The sequence below is a fragment of the Perognathus longimembris genome, chromosome 2 (assembly GCF_023159225.1).
Source record: "Perognathus longimembris pacificus isolate PPM17 chromosome 2, ASM2315922v1, whole genome shotgun sequence".
Lineage (NCBI taxonomy): Eukaryota > Metazoa > Chordata > Mammalia > Rodentia > Heteromyidae > Perognathus > Perognathus longimembris.
Genome location: NC_063162.1, coordinates 97,799,259 through 97,805,615, shown reverse-complemented (window position 1 = coordinate 97,805,615; position 6,357 = coordinate 97,799,259).

The window sequence follows — 6,357 nt, the reverse complement described above, 5'->3', positions numbered from 1 at the left end:
GTACTAGGCTAGGCTCAGTGATTCTGTTGAGGAACATAATGTATGTTCAAGAGCAGACTTTTGTATGTCAGGAAATGTATATCCCAGTAATTGTGTATGTTTAACATGCAACACATTAAAAATGATTCAAGATCTAGGTGCTAGTGGCTTTCGCCTGTAATCCTAGATACTTAGCAGGCTGAGGTCTGAAGATTATGGTTTGAAGTCAGCCAAGCAGGAAAGTCTGAAACTACAAAAAAAAAAAAAAAAAAAAAAAAGCCTGAAGTGGAAGTGGCAGAGTTCTAGCCTTGAGTACAAAAGTTCAGGAACAGTGTCTAGGCCCAGAGTTCAAGTCCCAGGACTGGCAGAAAAAAAAAAAAAGAAGAAGAAGATTCAAGAAAAGAAAGGGGTGGGCTAGGGATATGGCCTAGTGGCTAGAGTGCCTGCCTCGTATTCATGAGGCCCTGGGTTCAATTCCCCAGCACCACATATACAGAAAATGGCCAGAAGTGGTGCTGTGGCTCAAGTGGCAGAGTGCTAGCCTTGAGCAAAAAGAAGTCAGGGACAGTGCTCAGGCCCTGAGTCCAAGCCCAGGACTGGCAAAAAAAAAAAAAAAAAAAATTTAAATATTTGGGCTGGGGATATGGCTTAGTGGCAAGAGTGCTTGTCTCATATACATGAGGTCCTGGGTTCAATTCCCCAGCACCACATATGCAGAAAATGGCCAGAAGTGGTACTGTGGCTCAAGTGGCAGAGTACTAGCCTTGAGCAAAAAAAAGAAGCCAGGGACAATGCTCAGGCCCTGAGTCCAAGCCCCAGGACTGGCCAAAAAAAAAAAAAAAAAGAAAAAAAAAAAGAAAGAAAGAGGAGCATCAGATTTCTCAATCCAGATACCGAATTCAATGCATAAACTAATTTGAGTAGAAAAACTTTAGTACCTTTAATTTTCTTCATTTGAAAGAGTCTCATTAAGAGAGATGGTCAGTCCCACAGTGACAAAAGTACTAATTACTTCTGTAATATTTCTCAGAGACTCTTGCCAAGACAACCTCTACTAAAATTCTCCAAAACCCTGCTGAAAAATTTATCTCCAGAGGTCCCAGACACTCAGAGATTCTAATGCGGAAGTTCGAGTAGTAATCTGAAATTTAGTTCTTTAAGAAGTATTTCAGGTGATTCTAGTGTAAAAAAAGTGCAAGGGACACTTGAGAATGTTCATTTTTAACATATATTTTATATGTGTTTTATAATAAGAAACTATAACTAAAATAGCCCTACTTCTGCTCTTATCTTGAAAATGGAAATACTGGGCCATTCAAGTAAAACAGAAAGTTCGAAGTAAAACCTATCACCTTGCCACATCTCTCATTACCCAAACATACTCATAAAGTCTTCCTTGCCTCCAAATAATTTTCATTAGAAAAAATATTACCGAGCCGGACGCTAGTGCCTCATGCCTATAATCCTAGCTACTCAATAGGTTGAGATCTGAAGATCACAGTTCAAAGCTAGGTTGGGCAGGAAAATCTGTAAGACTCTTATCTCCAATTAACTACCAATTTACTTTGAGCTCAAAGTCATAGATTGGTAGCCTCAAGTAAAGGAGTTCATCAGTGAAAGCACCCAGGCCCTGCGTTTAAACTCCATGACTGATAAAAAAAAATTACCATCTATATGCATACACGAGGCATTGTTTATGGATAGTATTTACTGCTGTGTTCTTTTTAAAAACTTCAGTATTGAAGGACATTAATGACTCATCCCTGTCATCCTAGCTATCCAGGAGTTTGATATCAAGGGATTGCAGTTTGAAGCTAGCTCAGGCATAAAAGTTAAGGAGAGTCCAACTTACTCAATACCTCTGCACATGTGTATCATCCTAAGTTTGGAGGGAATGGGGGATGGGGACACAATGGCTGGGTAAGGTGCACAGCCTGTTACTCCAATGCCAAAGGGAAGCATGCAGGAGGGAGAATTACAGTTTCGACAGGCTCAGGCATCAAATGGGACTCTGGTCTTGAAAAATAACCAAAACAAAATGGATTGGCAAAGTGGCACAGTGGTAGAGCAACTGCTTAGCAAGCACAAGTTCAGATTGAGTTCAAACCTCAGTACTAGTAAAGGAAAGTAATGGACCAATTTTGCAGAGGAAATTTCAACACAACATAGCATTCCAGCTATGGTATGAATGTTGCTGGCTGCTCTTAGCCAGGTTTACAGTAAGAATTGGTCACGGATGATAAGACCCTCTGTGGTAGTAAACATGGAGCTGAGGATTCCCCAGGAGCAGGACTGACCAGTCTTAGCAATTGCTTAGATGGGGGGGGGGGGGGGGAGAAAGGCAGGAGGAGAAAGCAATTTATGATCTTCAAATTACTGGCTTGAGCAAATGGGTCACTTCTTGTATCAGTCTTTGTAGTATCTTGTAGTATCAATCAATGTCCTCTTTCTTGTCATTATTGTTGTTTGTTCATTGGTTTGTTATTTGGTACTGGGAATACAATCTAAACCCTTGCTCTTGCAAAGGTCCCTTGGACATACAAAATAAAAATTTATAAAAGTTTCTGGAAAGTTTGTAGATAATCTTTACTCATATGTGTGTGTGTGTGTGTGTACATATATATATGGAAATTTTGAGTACAGTGACTAATAAGATAAGTTATAAGTAAAAGGAAATAAACCAAAGACAAAAATACATGTATCAGTATGTAAGGATTTAGGCATACTATATAATGAAACAGTTAGCTATATGGGCCTTTACTTGATATCCTGCCAGGGACCCAACAACACATGCAAACCATCACATTGCCATTAGTGCCTTAACGTCCTGGACAAGAGCTCAGTTTGACCATGGTATTAGAGAAGGCTTCAAAATACTTGTGACATTTGAGGTTGGCTTTTGAAGGAGGAATGCAATTTGAAAGGTAGAACTACAGGAAGAAGAAAAGAGCATCCTGAACATAGAAGAGAGCACAAACAGGGCATCAATAAAAAGGAAGTACATGGTGATCATCAGCTTTGGCTGAGGCAGTGACTGTGAGGACTTGGAGAGGTGTGTTGTGGCTGGTGTGGAGAGCATCTTGAAAGACTACCAAAGAGTTTGGATGAATAATCTCAGTTAAACTTGTAGATTGCACCCATAATTTATCTGCATTAATCAACATCACAAATAATTTTGTTTTTACATTAATCATGAACAGATCACCTTCAGGCTAGACCTGTTAAAAATTACTTCCAATTCTAAGGTAATGATGCACAAGTTAATGAGATTTTATTGTTCAAGTTGCATTAGGGGATTTGAAGGTGCAGCAGTGGTAGTCACTAAACACTATGATGTAAATGAACTATACAACTTGTGGTTGGGGATGGGAAAGAAAAACTTGGAGAGCTCTAAGGGAGAGTGTTGGGATCCAGCCCCTAGGCTTGCCGCCCCTCCCCCAAGCCCTGGGGGAATGCGGAAGCAAGCTGCCCTCTCTGGGTCCGCCCTTGCACCCAGCCCCCAACCCAGCCTAGCCAGCCTGGCACCTACCAACCCCGCCCTGGCTCAGCGCTCTCCAGTGATGATAGCTCATGAGGGTCAGGTGATACCTTTCAGCCTATCGGAATCCTGGCCAACGCCCTTCCCTCGGAATCATCTCCCGTCGTCCTTGTCTCAATAAAGTTAGTTCGCTCTAAGAAGCTAACCCCGAGACATACGTATGCTTGACTTTGTCTATTGGTAAGGAGGCGGGCACATGTTCTCGGCCAGGCTCCGTGCACGGCAGGTCGGTGCTGACTCCCCCGCTTCACCCTAGCTTCATCTGCGGGTCGGGTGACTAGGGGAGAGGGCGTGAAAGGGAGTGTGGAAAGAAGAAGAGTACCCGAGCCCAACAGAAGAGGTGACATTGTCCAAAAAGAAATGTACTCATGAGGCTGGAAATATGGTCTAGTGGCAAGAGTGCTTGACTCATATACATGAAGCCCTAGGTTTGATTCTTCAGCACCACATATATAGAAAATGGCCAGAAGTGGCGCTGTGGTTCAAGTGGCAGAATGCTAGCCTTGAGCAAAAGAAAGCCAGGGACAGTGCTCATGCCCTAAGTTCAAGGCCCAGGACTGGCAAAAAAAAAAAAAAAAAATTAAAAAAGAAAAAAAGAAATGTACTCATGACCTGATGTATGTAATGGTAACTCTTCTGTACATCACCTTTATAATATCAATAAAAAGGGAAGGCAGGGAGAAAAATGAGGGAAGAGGTAATAAGTTAGATAATAAATGTACTCACTGCCTTATGTATGAAACTGTAACCCCTCTGTACATTACTTTGACAATAAAGAAATAAATAAAAATATCAATAAAAAAGATATTTGAAGGTAATAGTAGATATAAAAATGACTATCAGTGTGTTCTTGTTTGTGGTCTTTTGGGTAGATGGCTAAAATGCCACAAACAAGAACACACTAAAGCCATCAGCACAACAATGTTCATCGCAGCACAGTTTGTCATTGCTAAAATATGGAACCAACCCTGATGCCCCTCAGTAGACGAATGGATCAGGAAAATGTGGTACATATACACAATGGAATTTTATGCCTCTATCAGAAAGAATGGCATTGCCCCATTTGTAAGGAAATGGAAGGACTTCGAAAAAATTATACTAAGTGAAGTGAGCCAGACCCAAAGAAACATGGACTCTATGGTCTCCCTCATAGGGAATAATTAGCACAGGTTTAGGCTAGTCACAGCAGAAGATCACAAGAGCCTAATAGCTATGCCCCTATGAAGGCATAAGATGATGTTAAGTGAAATGAACTCCATGTTATGGAAACAAGTGTTATATCACTGTTGTAATTACTTTCAACATGCCCTGTGAAACTGTAGCTTCTTTTGTTGATGATCCTCTTGTATCCCTTTCTGTGGTTGTACCCGTGCTATCACTGTATCTCATCTGAATACACTGGATGCTGTATATACTGGTATTAGAACTAGGGAAGTGAAAGGGAATATCAAAATTGAGAGACAAAGGATAAACAGACAACTGACTCCAAAAGCAATACTTGCAAAACCATTTGGTGTAAACCAACTGAACAACTCCTGTGGGGAGAGGGAAAGGGGGAGGGGGGAGGGGGTATGAGGGAGGAGGTAACAAACAGTACAAGAAAATACCCAAGACCTAACATATGAAACTGTAACCTCTCTGAACATCACTTTGACAATAAAATAAAAAAAAAATTTAAATGAATTTTAAAGCAGATTATTGGAACTTGTAAGGGTTAATTAAATATTTTCTTCTGGAAAATAATGTGAGAGATTATTTATAAGTTCTGCTGATAGTGACACCAGGAGAAGAATAAAAAGCATATGGTTGGAGTTGATAGTGGCAAACTTGCATGAAAGAGGAGAAGAAAAACGAGAGGGGAAGAAAGGAGAGGAGGGGATGGTGATGGAGAAGAGGAGAAGAGAAAGTACAGAGGAGAGAATTCAACTTCCTGAGAGTACCCATGCTAACATTCTATTGTTTAAATAACAGGAACTTTTATTTATTTATTTATTTTAAATTTTTATTATCAAACTGATGTACAGAGAGGTTACAGTTTCATACGTTAAGCCCTGGGTACATTTCTTGTACTGTTTGTTACCTCGTCCCTCATTCCCCCCCCCCCTTTCCTTTCCTCCCCAGGAGTTGTTCAGTTGGTTTACACCAAATGGTTTTGCAAGTATTGCTTTTGGAGTCAGTTGTCTTTTTATCCTTTGTCTCTCGATTTTGATATTCCCTTTCACTTCCCTAGTTCTAATACCAGTATATACAGTATCCAGTGTATTCAAATGAGATACAGTGATAGCACGGGTACAACAGAAAGGGATACAAGAGGATCATCAACAAAAGAAGCTACAGTTTCACAGGGCATGTTGAAAGTAATTACAACAGTGATATAACACTTGTTTCCATAACATGGAGTTCATTTCACTTAGCATCATCTTATGCCTTCATAGGGGCATAGCTATTAGGCTCTTATGATCCTCTGCTGTGACTAGCCTAAACCTGTGCTAATTATTCCCTATGAGGGAGACCATAGAGTCCATGTTTCTTTGGGTCTGGCTCAATTTTTTCCAAGTCCTTCCATTTCCTTACAAATGGAGCAATCCCATTCTTTCTGATAGAGGCATAAAATTCCATTGTGTATATGTACCACATTTTCCTGATCCATTCGTCTACTGAGGGGCATCAGAGTTGGTTCCATATTTTAGCTATGACAAATTGTGCTGCGATGAACATTGTTGTGCTGGTGGCTTTAATGTGATTTTGTTTGTGTTCTTTTGGATAGATATCCAAAAGTGGGGTTGCTGGGTCATAGGGGAGCTCTATGTTTAGCCATCTGAGGAATCTCCATACCACTT